Source organism: Parasteatoda tepidariorum, chromosome 1, assembly GCF_043381705.1.
Source record: "Parasteatoda tepidariorum isolate YZ-2023 chromosome 1, CAS_Ptep_4.0, whole genome shotgun sequence".
Taxonomy (NCBI): Eukaryota; Metazoa; Arthropoda; class Arachnida; order Araneae; family Theridiidae; genus Parasteatoda; species Parasteatoda tepidariorum.
Window position 1 is genome coordinate 100196244 of NC_092204.1, and position 17035 is coordinate 100213278.

The following is a 17035-nucleotide window of genomic DNA, read 5'->3' on the forward strand; positions in this document are numbered from 1 at the left end:
ATCAAAACTACAGCAATTAGTAGAATACCAGCAGTATATATTACCGTCAGGGATACATATGAATTAAGCTTCATCTGTGAATGGTGATTTTCTACGGTTTTCCTAAGCAAATATTTTATTAATCTTTTCTCCCTTTTTTTAGCACAAAGCTTTTATTATTTTATTTCTTTTAATACATATTATCAGTATTAATAAAGCATTGTCACTAATAATATGCCGATTCAAAATGAATATGCATCTTTTCTTCAATATTTTTGCTAGAATTTTGATCAGTTTTTTATGTCACTTAACAAACTGCCAACATTAATTATGCATCATTGTCATCATTGATTATACGAAGATTTCTTACTCTTCTCTTAGACAAATAAAAAGATTAACTCCATTAATTTTTGCTTTCTAGTAGCTTATTTCTTTTATTTCAACATGAATATATTATTTAAATTAATTAAGCAACAATGGCATCAATAATAATGTGGCGATTTTTAACGTCTCACCTAAACAAATAAATACAACATTTCCATTAATTTTGGATTTAAGTACATAAATATTTTTTTTCTATTCAATTACCGTTCATTTTAAATGAATAGTTTTTTAGAAAAGTGCTTTAAAAGAAATATAAATCAAAAAATATGTGGTATCAGATAACTTTAAAAGTATAAATTTGGTGACTTAGCCCTCGCTTGTTACCTCATCATGTTGCTCAATAAATTTATCTGACATACCGAATATAAAATAGTTCAATATTTAAATATGTGCAAATAATCGATTTTTTTTTATCAAATAGAGTTAGACATTATCACTGATGTTATTCTTAAAATATGTGAAAAACATAATTGTCTATAGTTAAATTTACGACCACAACTAAAGTTTAACCAATCAGAAAATTCCATTTCGTTTTTCGCACATCCCCTTCGAATGGTTCGTCGTAGAATGCTCTAATATCAACAGTGACCTTCCTCGTGCTTCAAACTAACTAAATGTTAAGTTTCTTCGATTTCGTTTGGATGATTTAGGATTCTATAAAAACACACACGCACAGAGAGACAGTCATTTTAATTCACATAGATTAGGTAATGGTAAATAAAATAATTCAAAGAATTACTAGTCCCACTTTCTAATAAATTGGTAGTAAAGTAATTCAAATGCGTGTGTTCTTTGTTCGTTCTGAAAATGGTTCCTGGCACCTGGTTCTTCCACTAAGTTTTTGAATTAATATAGCTACAATAATTTTTTTTTACTTAATGTTATATGTTGTAATCTTCGGTGGCTTTACGTTAGTGAAGTAAGAAGAGCACTTTGTTTGTTATTCATACCAATAGAATAAAGATAAAATGTATTTAGCATCTCTTGGCATGATGCAATTGTTCGTGTTAAAATTTACCACTATTAACTGATTTTCTTAGGTACATATCCCTTTCGAGGGGCCATAACAGTTAATTCCTAAGTATAGGTATTAAAACTGATTGGTGCAGTTTTAATAATCACCAAATATATCAATATATTTTATACCTATATAAGTGTATTTGGTGCTTATTGCATAACCCTTCAACATTTGAGTTTATGCCTATTTGTCAGTGGCCGCCAACTAAAGCCGAATTAACTAAAAAAAAAAGAAAAAAAACAGAACTTTATAAAGATTTTGGAGCAAGACCATTTCTCTGTCTGACCTTTAATTTACTGTTAAAATAATTAAAAGTAGTGATGGAAAAAGTTATTTTAATTCTTATTCATGATAATATTAATACACTATCTTAGCTGCCGCTGGAAAAAAATATGTTCTGAAACTTCGGAAAAATCGTTGTAGAATTCGTATCAAAACCAAATCGCCAATTACCATAAAACCAGTTGTGCATATTACCGTCAGCGATACATATGAATTAAGCATCAACTGTGAATGGTGATGTTTAAATGTTTTCTTAAGCGAATTTCCCATTAACCTTTCTTCCAAGGGCTTGGCTTTTTAGCACATAGCTTATTTCATATTATTTCAATTAATACACATTATCAATATTAAATAAGCATTAGTGTCTATAATAATATGCAGATCTTTTATGGTTACCCAAAGCGTTTTTCTCCTTATTTTCTCTTTTTAGAACAGAAGTTACTTTTTTTTATTTCAATTAATACATATTACCAACATAAATTAAGCCTCATTGTCGTCAATGATCGTAAGAAGACTTCTTACGGTTCTTCTAGACAAATAAATTCTTTTACTCCATTTCTTTTTTTTCCTATTACATAGCTTATTTCTTTTATTTCAACATGCATATACCTATTACCTTAATTAATTGAACATTATTGGCATAATTAAGCCTCAAATACGGCGACGAGTTTTTATGTTTCTCCTAAACGAGCTAGTACCACTGTCCCATTAAGTTTTGCTTTTGAATACATGAATATTTCTTTTTCAATTTCATTACCACTGATTTTGAATAAGCATTTTCTTAGAAACACGTTTAAAAGAATTAATATAAATTAAATAAAATCGCGTAGTATCAGGCTAAGTATAAATTTGATGACCTTAAATACGTACAATAAACTATTTTTTGTTCAAACAGAGCTACAAGCAAGCAATTACCACTGATGTTATCCTTAAAATATGTGAAAATTTAATAGCTAAATTTAAAACAATGGCTAATGCTTAACCAATCAGAAAATTCCATTTCTTCTTTTGCTTATCCCGCAAAAACGATTTGTCGCAGAATATTCTAATGATGGCAGTGAGCTTCCACGTNTATATAAATATCATATATATAGACATTTCTTTATCAACTATTATAAATTAATAAGAAATGCTTAACTGAAATGTTTTATTCAGAGGGATCGAATCTGTTGTTGACATCCAGATATTTCTAATTAGAAAGATGACGACAAATTTTTTCAAGATTATATTTTTTATTCGAATTTGGCAAGCTGTATTTGAAATCAAGCACGATAAAGATTGAAAATCCTTTTCCATTGCTGGCTCTTCAATGCTTGTAATTTTATTAAGTAAGTAAAATTAAATAGCTGTTTTGCAAAATTTTTATTCGTGTGTTATTTCTATTGAAATATTGTATTCTGGAATTCGTTGTTTCAACAAATTTGATGTTTTTTCCTTGAATTGAGAATAACTAAACCACAGAATATATATTTAAATGCTTGAAATGCTTAAACGGATGTCGGTAAAAAATGTAATAATAAACATCAGGAGAATAAATGTCCCTCTAAAAAATTTCGCATGAGGAAAATATGTAGCGGAATTTAAAGGAAGATGAACATAACATAGCATCTTAGTAATGAATTATGGTTTCATTATCATGATGTTTGATAGCAAATTTAGAAAAGCTATTATCTAAAATGTTATTCTACCTAAAGCGACGTTAATTTTATCAGTTTTTGTCAAATGTTTAGTTTGGTAACCTCAATTTTATTTTAGTTACTTTTTTAGTCATTTGTTTAGTTATTTTGTTAACTCTACTATTTTTTTCCTTCCCATTAAAGCTCTAAGATAACATCTGCTTACATTTAAAGTTATAAAAATACGTATTTATAAATATTCAAGTGCCTAAACAAGCCTGTACCAAAAGTTGTTGTTCGGTGAAGAAAAATTTTAGCTTGTGTCACACTAAATTAAATTTTTGCTATTTTAGCAGAACATAAAACACTAAAGGTTTTTTTTCCTAAAACTTCAACTGCTTAAGTATTTTGTGCTTAGGTTCATAATAATTTAAATCTCAATAGATTGTATAGATATTTAAATCTCTCAGTAAGATTCTATTTTATTTGTAAAATTTAGATTTTTTATTGTTTTGGCTATTTCTCATATTGTTTAAGATTTGTAATTATTATAATTTTTTTTATCGAAAAAAATTAACGTATGCTATATATGATTAGTAGTAAATACAGTAAATAACAATATGTGGGACAACTTTCATGAAAAAATAATTGAAACCGAAAAAATAATCCAAAAAAAATATTAATACTAAATTTAAGGAAAAGCAATTTTAAATGAGGGTTAAAATAATAATTGTTTTTTTAAAAAAAATGGAAGTTAAGCAATTGCTTGGCTTTTAAATTTTTAACATTTTGTTTGCATCTTTTAAGATTATTTTTTCAGCCAATACAATTGAACCATTGCGCATAATAAAACTGTTTACCTAGAAGTAAACATGTCCCTTCAATACATGTTCAAAATATGTATTTTTAATATGTATTTGTTAAAAAAAATATATGGAAATTTCATTTTTTTTTCTTCTTTATTGAACTTAAAAAAATTATAAAACAAAATAAACTTGTCAACATGAAAAATGGAGAAAGTGGCGGAAACATACACCATTTTTTAAAAAAAATAAATGCTGTTATATGTCCTGCATGTTTATAGCTGTCCCATTCATCTGGATTCAATATATTATTTTCAAACTGCCAACATATTTTTTTTTTTTGTGTAATGCATCTGCTTTATGCATTCTCTTACTTTAGTGCCAGAAGGGAAAAAAATGCTTTTTTTTTTCTTTTTGGCACAGAATTAGCTCATATTAAATTGTACCAAAGAAAAATATTTTGCTGATGTTGCCGTCAAGTGTAACTAAGTGTTCTACTTTAGGACAAGTGGCAATTTCTACTTTAAGTGGATAGCATTTTTTTCTAATTTTAAATTTTGAACACAGTGTCAATAATTACTTAAGAGAGGGAAAAAAATATGTGTATCGAATATCAAATTTCTAGTTGATACAGGAACTAATGTCAGCGTTCTTTCAAAACCTAAGTTATGTTGTAAGGCTAACTCTGCACTCAACCTATATGCTGCTAATGGTACAGAAATTCATACGTATGGAGCGAACTTACTTGATTTAGATTTGAATTTAAGACGCAAATTCCAAATGAAATTTATTTTCGCTGATATTAAGCAACCTACAATTGGTGTCGAATTTTTAACAAATTCCAATTTGGTGGTCGATGATCGACACAACTGCTTGATTGATGCAAATACAAAACTTTCGACATCCGGATTCCGAGTTCAAGACGAAGAATTCATTTTCAATTTAACTACCTTGTCTGAACCTTAGACAGAATATAAGAAAATTTTTTCGGAGTTTCCAACGTTAGCAAATTCTTGCTGTTTAGGTGAACAGAAACAAAATGTTCTGGTTTCTCACTTCATTGAGACTATAGGCCCTCCTTTATTTGCTAAACCTAGAAGATTGCGACCGGAATTTTTGGAAATGAATTTTGGAAATGAATTCTGGAAATGAATTTCAAGAAATGAATTTTAGGAAAGGAATTTAATTTAACAAAATGCATTTGATATGCGTAACCTATCTTGCCGAACATAAGGGTGACCCGGACGTGATGTGAATTCGACAACTTCAAAAGTTACTCTCACTTCGATGAATGGTATACATTGAACAATTGACATGTTATTTGCGACTGCTTCATCGTCCTCCTCGCTGTTTCTTTTTAGTCTCACTTAGGTACAATGGGATCCTACACACACTCGTCTGCTAATAGTAACACAGGAGAGTTCACACACGCACACAACAGTGAAATTAATACTGCTCTCACGACAAACGCTCAAAAACTCGGTGAACATATACAACTCTCATCACAAGTGCTCAAAATCTGGTGAGCTTAATACAGCTCTTTCGGTCTTTCGCAAATACGTAAAACTATTGGTAACCGTTCATTGAATTCTATCCCTGATAAAATTCTGTTGGGGGATTATTGTGGAGTTACTACCACTACGATTATTAAACATCAACTCACAAGTATATGAGACATCCTAACTTGATTCAATCGTGGGGTACCTTTAGATAGCTGAAGATTGGCATAGTCGAAAGATACTTTCCCCTCATTGGAAAGTAATCAAGACGTGATTGCAATTGGTGCAAGATAAAAATATTCATGCTTTTAAACGTTATTATATTTTTAGCAAAATTTGTTTTTTATATATAGTTTATACATTATTGACTTTTTACTATAATACTAAGCAGTTATTCTTTCTACTATGATTTTCTCCTCTTTAGCCTAGGTTAATTTTTAACTGTTTAAACTGTTTTTTCACTGCTTATTGTTTCAAAGAGCCAACCCTGGTTCATTTATAAGCAAAGCAAGTTTTTAACATTTACCAGTTTTTTTAACTGTTTCAAATATATAACTGTCAGATCAAAGCCTGTATCGAAAACCGCCAAAACCCTAATAAATAATTGTATTTATGTATTGATATCCATACGTCAAGTAGTAAGTACAACACATTATACATATTTTAAGTAGCACATAAAAGTAAAATATTAAATACCACTTTTCATATATAATTTAGTATATGCATTAAATTATATTTTATAATTATATGTTATACTTTTTTTTATAATTTTTTCACAATTTATTACATTAAAAAAACAATTTGCACTAGTTTAAAGTTTTTACCAGTTTACTAGTTTTAAGTCCTTGGAGAATTTTTTTTGTTTTTCTTTTTCTTTTTTTTAAATTTTGTCTATTGAGTATTTCGTGAGTATTATAAGAGAGGTAAATTGATATCCAATTAAAATATTTTGTTTTTTAGCGTGGATATGATTTTTTAATTTACTATTTTTAACTGGTTTCCTACGTTCCTTAAGAGTTCATAAAATCTGCTTAATTTTTATTTAGGAAAATAAGGACATTTAAAAGTATTTAATTTTGGTTCAAGGTTTTCAAGAGTCCTTAAATTTCAGTATCATTACAGTTGATAGGAACATTTTCCTTGTCTTATAAAAAATATTTAAAAGACTCAGTTGTTCTTTTATTGCATGAAATGAGACCATGGATCAAGGGCAGAGACTTTTGAAAGTAAAATAGGTGGTTTACTTATCAAGAGAATGAAATATTATTGCTTGCATTGTGCAACTGAATGCTTTATTAGTAGCTAAATGGGAATCAATTGTATTGAGTAATAAGGCACAAAAATTGCATTATAAGGTGATATTTATTTTTATGATCCTGATTTGGGGATAGAAATAAAAATCAAATCATAATAGTAAATTATATTATTAGTAAAGGATTATAAAGCAGTTCTACAAGTAAATAACTTAAAATGATAAAAAAATAATTAATTTATAAATATTTGCTAATAAATATACTTTACAAATTTTCAGGCCACAGAAAGGTGCTGTCAATCTTGAAAATTAGCTTTGAACCATTTTATTTATATGTTTCTTAGAAATTCAAAGCAGTTATATCTGTTGAAACTTGCTAATATAGATAATACATGACCTATAGGTCCGGACAATAAAATTTGGAACATAGTATTTGAACATGAATTGTAAATGATGTTGTCTAGATGTAAAGATGAAACGTTTACATTATTAATAAGTGGTAAGCAGTTAGAAAAGTTCTCAACTCAGCAAGAAAAGAAATGTGACGATGACTGTCTTTTACATAGCACCAAAACTGTAATTGAGAAAGCTCTCAATGTAAATATATCGATGTGATGATGTATTGTTTACAGAGATCCAAGCTAAAGCTAAAGAATGATCCGTAATATAATTTTGCAGATGTAAAAGTATGTTGTGAAGGTCAGTATACAGGAAACAAAATTTCAAATAAGTAAGACGTCCTTGGAAAAAAAGAACTGCCACTGATAAATGCTTCACAGATGTAAAGATGAATCAAATCATATTAAAGAAACTTGCAACTAAAGACGTAATGCATGTAAATTGATCATTGCTGAAAAATGTCTTTGAAAGCAGTTTCACTGAGTTCTGAAATATAAAAAGGAAGGATGCAATAATGTAAATGTCGGATGTAATTATAAAATCTTATGATATATCCACTTTAAAATCTGAATCAGTTAAAAGGCAAATCTTACTTCAATAAAAGTTTCAGTAAAGTGGAATCAGACAGGCCGTAACTTAAAATGAGATGCATGAATATTAGAAATTAGATAAAAGAATTGTCCACATCATTTCTCGAAAACACATCCAGTAAAAATTTTATCCGGTAAAATGTTTCATTGAAATATTTATTGCAACAAATTTAAATTCAGCGTAATGAAGTGGAACAATTTAAATTAAAAGTAAATATTTTTTGATTAACACTATTATGAGGGATAATAATTTTCATTTTTTAAATAAATTTTTGACAAATTACAAATATAGCAGATAATATATATTTTTAATTGTTAGAGTCTAATACTTCGAAATTACAATTATAGAAACATAGCTGTTTCAATTCATTCCGTGGATTTTTATTATTTGATTTCCTATTAATATTTTTTAATATTTTATGTTAACCTACATTTTGCAATAAATATTCTAAATGAAAGTATTTTTATGAATGTAAATTTCAAATTTGAATTAAGAAAAACTAAGAAAAATGGGATTTCTTTTACTGGTTTGCTGAAATGTTTGCTAGATGTCAACATTTTTTAAATTCTTGGAGTTTTGCCCGAGTATTATAATACTGTAAACAGCGACAGTTCACATTTAAATCTTTAGTTTAGAAAATTTTTTAAACAGGTTACATTGCTAATTTAGAAGTGAAGTAGAAAAAGCGCTGAAATGCAGCGTCACCTATATAGATCAATGAAGATTTCGTAAAGACACAACAATTGGTAAATATTTTATTATTAAATATCATGCCTGGAAAAGACCTTTTCCTGTCAAAAAAAACCACCTTCTTCCATCCTAAGTGGAAAAGACTCTTTTCCACTAAGAAATACTAAACATTTAAAAAGTTTTTTTTAAACAGTACAATCTAGTTTAAATAAAAGTATTAATTTTTCAAGTATTCATAATTTTTGCATAAGTGGAAATGAAAATCAGAATTTTTTTTTAATGTTTTCATGAATTTCTAATAAAACTAAATAGTATAATATTAACTAGGATATTATCTAGTAATATATAACTTGTTAATCATTATTTTATTTTGAAGAGTATATTAAATTGTAAATTTATATTAAAAGAACTAACAAAATAACATAATATTTATTAATACTACTAAATCAACAAATCACATGCTGAACATAGATACTATTAAAAGAGCATATTGAATTCTTAACTACAAATAGCATTTTTCGATAATTAAACAAAGTTAATTATGAATACTGAAACCAGGATTATTAAAAAAATATGATAAATAGATTTCAAAGCTTGCCATAAATAAATAAAGTTTTTTTTAAGTAAACATGATAAACTTTCGGTTACTATAAGTTTAATTTGTTTTAATTACATTACCTAACTTTGATCCATTGTATTAGTCGTTTTAGTTTTAATCCGTTTTGTTCAGTTTCTTCCTATCCTGCAAGAAATAAGTTTATTCTGAACAAAATGCCAATTCCATTTAACTTTACGGAAAATCATTTCTACGTAAGCATTTAAAAATTGTTGAATGATGTTTGTTTAAAATTGTACAGATTCTCATAAGCAATAAAACTTAAAATTAGAAAGCATGCAAGAAAACTTCGTTTTTTTTTCTCATTTCGTTATAATCCAAACTGGAAATATTTCTATGAATAATAGAAAACTTAATTATAAGTAAATATAAAAATGTAAATTTTATTTCCGAGAGAAAAATTTTCGTTTGAAAGAATACCTTTTTAGCAAAATTATAATTAAATTGAAATAAAAAAAAAACTTAAGCTTCACAGTTTTATTTTTTCGAAGTGATATTAATAAGAGGTTCGTAATATATCCCCTTCTAGGAGCAGGGAAAAAATCATATTGTGTTAGCTTTGTTTTTGTTCACATTTATATTTGTTAGCTTTGTGTCTTATTGTTCATGGCAGTAATTTTTTTAAAGATGTAGACTTTTTGAAGAAGTACTCTTTACTTAATTATTTTGTATAGTTATTTGATTCCCTCTAACAAATACTTATATGAACGAAATTTAGTTAAAATCCGCGAATCAACATACCTGAGATTAACATTAAATTCAACGTGAACAATCTATATTGAGTTTGTTTTTTCTATTACTCAGTATTATTATACATACACTAAATTTTGCAGAAAAGGTCATATAATTGAAATTAAATAAGAAAATAATTGATTTAAGGAAAGTTTTTAGTTTATAACCCCACTAAAAAGTTTTATTTAGTCAAAGTGGAAAACAAACCCTGAAATTTTCTTAAAAAAGAACCACGTTTTATTTTAAGGGGATGTGTTGTTAATGGGTAAAAAAACTTAATACATGCAAGAAAGTAAATGTTTTTGATCTTAACTTTTTTAAAAAAAAAAATTCTATTATTAATTTTACTATGTATATTACTAAAATCTATCACCTATTGTAATAATTCATTTTTAAACGAAATTTATGTTATCCCTATTTTCCTCCTAAATAAATCTGCACCACAAAGAGAATTTTATAGATATTTTAACAGCTCTTTTCAGTAACTACAATTTTTATTTCTTAAGAAAATCAATAAATTTATTTTTTCTTTGATTTGACTCTTTTTATTTTTCATTTATTTTGAAATGATGTATTAAATTACTTTTAAAATTAATACAGTAATAAGAATTGTAATAACAAGTTTATAATAAAATGAACTGTTTTAATATAGGATGATAATGCTTTTTTACAGAGTGTCTAATATTTCTTTCACATAGTAGGAAGAAACTTAACTTTTCCAAGACAGATTATTCCATTATTTTCTCTACTGTGGAAGAAACTTGTTATTTTTAGTTTCGAAGTGACCTTTGTGAAAATGTATGTACAATTTACTTTACAAAGTATGGTACAATAGGAAACTGTTTACAAAACTTATTTTCTCATAAAATGAATTAATGAGGTAGTAGAAAATGCTTAGTTCAATATACATACCGCTAAACTTGGTTTAATTTTAAAGTCAATTTTTTTCTTCTCTTTTTTAAAAAACATGGAGTCACTTATTGTGTTCATTTCAAGTTTTTCATTTATAATGTATTAGCAAACTAAGAAACTTCAAAATTATAGTATTTGCTTTTAAATAAATTAAACTTTATCCTAAGTATCAGTAAATAAATATGTATTGAATTAAATTATTAATCTAGTTCAAAAGTACATAACAAGATATAAAGTTCGTTTTACTTTAACAATTTACTTAGATTATTAAATATATGATAAAATTTGGTAATTCTCAAAAGACTTTTCCCTGACTAAACTATAAAAATTTACAATAATGACAAAAATTTCTTAGAATGACAGCGCACAAAATTTGCAAATAAGAATTTTGATGCATAACATTACTGAAATTTAACTCACATTCTCAATTGCCTAATCATATAATCTATATTCGTTAGCAGTAAGAAATATAGTAACAGTCAAATCAATATAAATTATTAACAATTTGTTGTTCTATAGTTGATGATGTTACCTGAATATGTATCTTTAGAATCTATCAAAAATGCAAATGAAAAAGTAAACTTATTCTTAGTTTTAAATTAACATTTTAGTGAGGACAAACTAAGGGCTATCAAAATTAGACAAAGCACGGTAGAGAAAAATAGATGTAATAAACAAAACAGGTCTAATTGTAGGTTGAAAGCATTTCTAATATTCATCTTTCTACTTCTCTCAGAATCAAACCTTTATTGTTTCTTATATCAGTCTTAATGTACTGTGCTTTGTCAGTTTTCAATAGCATTTTTGTTTTTTCTTCACTTAATAGTTAATTATCTAACACCAATGTATATGCTTTTTTGAATTCATTTTTGATAAGGATTCTGAAAATGCATATTGAGGGAGTTCTTTTCGGAACACCCTGTAAATCGGCTAGTATGCGAACCAATATAAGCTGGCATAATGCAATATTTGTAACTGCTCAGTATCGATGAAGCTAAAAATCAAGGATAAATGGTTTATCGGTTAGTAATCGGCCTAATGTAAACTTCCATCGTTGTACCGGGTCAGGAAAATTAATATTTCATATCAGGAAAATTTGAATGTGTCGGTAGACTTGAAAGGAGTCGATATAATTTTTACCCGCATATGATAGTATCGGCTCGATAGAAATATGTTGTTTGTCCGATAACTACCCGATATCATCGGTGGTGTCGACTGCACACTTTTTCACCGCAGTCGATTCGTCAAACGATATTGGACCAATAGAAGTGGTATCGGCAGTTTGAATAGGTCTTAAACACTATGTTTACTGGGGTAGGATGAAAAACGCATGATCGGACATTGTTAACTTTTCTTTTTATTTAACACTAATAAAGAGATGAAAAGGATTTTTTTTAATACAACTGTATTCCATCAACTACTCTTCCCCCTCAAAACAAGCAGAAACTTCTTATTCTAAAGCACTTCTTTCAGTATTGTACTATCATGAGGGGCAAACAAATACACATACAAACTGCTCTGATTCCTAAAATTCTTTTGCATAAAATTGATCATTAAAATTGTTATGATTATCTTTTTGATACTGACTTTGTATTCAATATATCCAGTTAAAGATCTCCAGTTCGTACCATGTGCAAAGTATTTGCATTGCAAACTGATAATTTTAGTGCAACTATTCCAAATAATAATTCAAATTATTATAATTTTATCGAAAACTATTAAAAACAGCACTAGTTCGAGGAATTCATTATTATGATGGGCAGCTCCTGTGAGAGCAACCTGGGTAAAGGGGGGCAGTGAGTAAATTTTACTTCTGTTTTTACGAAAATAATTCAAAATAATATTTTCAAGTTTTGTATTAGTAGTGTAAAGATTATATAAAGTGTTTAAATTCTGAAAAGGAAGCTTAATTCCTTTAATTTTCTGTTAAGATATATCTACTGAACTGCTCTAAATTGATTATGAGGGGGAAATTAATTTGAACTAAGTCAAATACGGAATTAATGTGTCAACACCGCAAAAGAATTGCGAAATTTCTTGTAATTCAGCAATACGTTAGTATTGCAGAATTACAAGTTCTTCAAAATAAATATTCTGCTAAAATATGCAAATCAAAACATTTTTAAAAAAAAATAAAATGCTGACTTAAACTACGTCTTAATTGTCAAACTTCTTCATTCCAACTATAATAGTGAAACTTGTTATCTTTAACTGTAAACTTATTAAGAATAAATTACTAGATATCAAATATTATTATATAAAATTTTATTGAACGGTTGAAGTTTAACAGTTTTCTAAATACTGTGCAACTTCAAAAATAAAAAATAATAAAAGAGCTAAGTGTTATTAAGATGGAAAAAAATACTATTTTTAGAATTAAATTTAGGAAAATATTTGCTGAATTCACTTATATTCGTTAATAAAGAAATTTAAGAAATTTAAAGAATTATATTTGTTTAATAACACGAGAGAGATAATTTAGAGACAATCGCATTGCTCCGGTCACTGGATACCCATTGGCCATCTTTTTTTCTTGAATAGATTTTTATAAATGGTCGTCATAAATTGCAAAATGTGCATAAGCTAATTGTTTTCTTTCTTTTTGCAGACCGATAGGCTCGATAGTTTTTTTAATTCCAATCAATATACATTTCGTAGAACTTCACAAAGTACTTTTCCTTCTTCAGTATTAATATTTAGATAAAAATAGCTGCCAAGAAAGAGAACAGTAGTTATGTATATGTTAACTATGAAAAGAATATAAAAATACTTGAAAGTAATTTTATGTAGAACTTATAAAAATGCACTGTGAGGAAGATAAAAAAGAAAAACTTAGTCTGGATAGGAAAGCAGTCAACTCCGAGAAGCTCAAAAATAATCGTCTTCTTTTTTATTTGATAATTTCTTGATGCTTTTACATTAATACTGATATTAACATGATTTTTTCATGACTCTTACAATTCTTTACTTGAGATAATAGTGTTGAAGTTGATCTAATCAATTCAGTTGATCTAGTCGAAAAGTGTAAACATACGGAAAACCTAGAATAACAACATTTCCACTGATCAATCCTAAAAAATCATTTTACATGAACTTAGAAAGATCTTGACAGGATGAATGGATGTATGAGTCCTCACTGTAAAACCGGTTGCAACATGTGTGTGTGGCAGAATCGTATTCTTGGACATAGATGGCACCACTACAAACAAAAAGAGCACACACTGCTTTAAAAGTTCGCTTGATTTCAAGCAGGCTAACGGATATTGGCAAGTGGCATATGTATCATCAGTAATAACAACTGAGCATTAAATTATGATAAACAGGCATTATAAAACTATATAAAGTTATGTGGCATTATAAAACTATATAAAGTTTAAATTTATAAGTTAATATTTTATATTATAATTAAAATGGCACATGAAAATTTTCAAAAGAAAATTCAATATGAGCAATTTTTTTTCAAACAGGAAAAATTATGCACAAGCTTTGATTAAAACACTAGCATTAAAAGGTTATAAACCATTCGTCTGTAAATCTAATCCAAAACGTAACGTAAAATTACTCTACATGTAAAATAATGCAAAAATTTGTATGACTCGCAATGAAATTTTTTTTCGACCATTATTAAATAAAACAATAAATTATTTTTTGCAGTATCTATTATTTTTTGCAAGGAATTATATTTGGATTAAAGAATTTTATAATTATGTTCAATAATGATTCAATTCAATTTAATAGTTCTAGAGATGTTGGGGAAAAAAATCAAAGAATAATGTTAACATTTAAAGGGTCTAAATCATAGGTTCTCAACCTTTATAACGCTGCCGCCCCCTTAAGGAGCAAAAAACATTTCAACACCTCCCTTTGTTATTTAGACTAGGGACGGAGGGACGTGTGCTGAGTTATAAGAGACAAAATTTTGAAGCAATATTCTTACACTTTAAATTTGTTTGGTTTTTTTTTTTTTTAAAAATTAACTCGATAATTTTCTCACGGCAGGTAATCACAGTCTATTTGTTATGATCAAAATAAATACGTTTAATGAAAAAATAAATACAGCAAAGAAACTTATACTGAAAAATAATAATTTATTCTTAATTAGATAATTAAAAAAACACCCAAAATAATTTTTTACACTAAAAAGTAATATCAACGAGACAGTCAAGTAACTATGTTATTGGGATGATTGTACTTAATGGTTCAGACAGTAATTCCTTAACCCTCGGTTTAATACTTTTAGTGAGAGGAAGACACAAATACCCTCGTTGCACAATTTCGAGTCGATTTCTCCTTTTTGTGACAAGATCCGTAACAGCACTGAATCCCCGTTCGACAAATTAGGAGGCAGGGAAGACAATTAAAAAAATGTAACTATTGTCTATAGTCCAGGATAGAGACGACTCATGTTACCTTTTAGCAAAAATTCTGTGAGACGATCACCAGTTTAAAATTTCATTTGTTAAAAATTCTATCAATTCCTCGTAAATCTGAACCTCTGTTGTTTCAATATTTACAAAAGGGTTCAAAACACACAAGTCCATTGAGGGACTTCTAGGGAACAAAACGTCTTTAAAAGGGTCAGAAAAGTCCATGTGCCAAGAGTCAAGGTGTTCACAATATTCTTATGCGTCATCAGAGAGAATTTCGCCTGCTTGGCTGAACTCTTTCCAACCAAAATACTGCTTCCACAAAATGAGTCTTTTTAGAAAGGCTGAAATAACTGATTTTGTAGGGATCAAATTGAGTTCATCGCCTTGAAATTTTAAAATCACCGCCATTAAATTTTACAGATAAATCAGCCAAAGTCTTTCATAAATTCTAGCAATCTGTCTCTCAGAGCAACATTTCTGTTTTCGAGGAACTCAAGCACAGAGTCGAAAAGATTCCAATACCTATTGAGACAGAAGCTTTTGGAAAGCCAGAGAATCTCGGTGTATAGTAGCAAGAGTCTGAATAATCAATCGTAGACAGCATTACTGTGAATTTTGTTCACTGCAGATATGGAATATTGCAATGATTGATGCAAACGGTCCCTGAGATTTTTTCCTACTAAATGCTGTATGTCAATCACGCAGTGAACAGTTAAAATATCTGGTACCACCCTTTCTAAAAGGACGATAAACCCACGACGTCGACCCACCATTGCAGGAGCCTATCAGTGGCAATAGACATAATATTCGCAAGAGGAATGTTTTTCTCTTTGAAATAATCTTCGACAGTATTAAAAATAGATTTACCTTTGGTATCTATATAATCAAGCTTCTTGCAAAAAGTATATCTTGAATAATGTTTTCTACCTTTACAAACCGGACCTATGCCTACAGTAAAGCCTACATTACCTGGCAAGGTTGATTCATCAACTTGAAGGGAAAATTCGATGGATATCAAAAATTTGCATAAAGAAATTTGAACGTCTTCGGCCATCTCATCATTTCGTCACCGTACTGAATTGTTGCTAATGGGATGTTTTTTTTATTACATTGGATGCGGCTGGCTAGTGTAAAACAGTTTCTAAAACTTCCTTGACAACCGGCAGTATCAACTCTACTTCGATGGTATGAGCTTTCCCAGATTTAGCAATAAATTTTGATATATTATAAGAAGCTATCAAACCATCGTCTCATTTTTGTGATGAGGTTGCTAGTTACCTTGACACCGAAGATGCTTTCAGAAACGTGAAACAAGATGTGTTTGAGAAAAATGACAAATCTATATTTTGTTTGTCAGGATAAGTTTTTCTCAAATGCTGCTGCTAACGGTATGATTTTATTACCTCATTAGAAAAATCTTTATTACAAAGTAAACACATGGGTAATTGAGAGTGCAACAGTGATTGTATAAATCCCAACTTCAAGCACGTGGCACTGTATTGATGACACTTCTTTTTGTCAACCGACATTGTTAGTGTAAGCAAAATACAGACGAGGAAAAAAATCAACTATTTCTCAAAATTAATAAATAATTTATGAAAAAGAACTAATTCGCGCACGTACCTGGCCAAATAAACTATGAGATCTAATCGAAACTGGGCAAAAAACCGCAAGGAAGCTTAAGAAACACTGGTCCAGTCAAACATTCATACTGAAAGCGCATGCACTTCAATTTCCACCAAATGGCTTGAATGAATCAGAGGCAAAAACTACTGACTCATGCGTTGAGCTGTGTTGGTTCGGATCGAAGAATAGGTGTCTTTTAAGTTCGTTTTATAGCTGGTACAACGGTGTATCGGATAATCCCTATTTAATATATAAATTTCATCTTT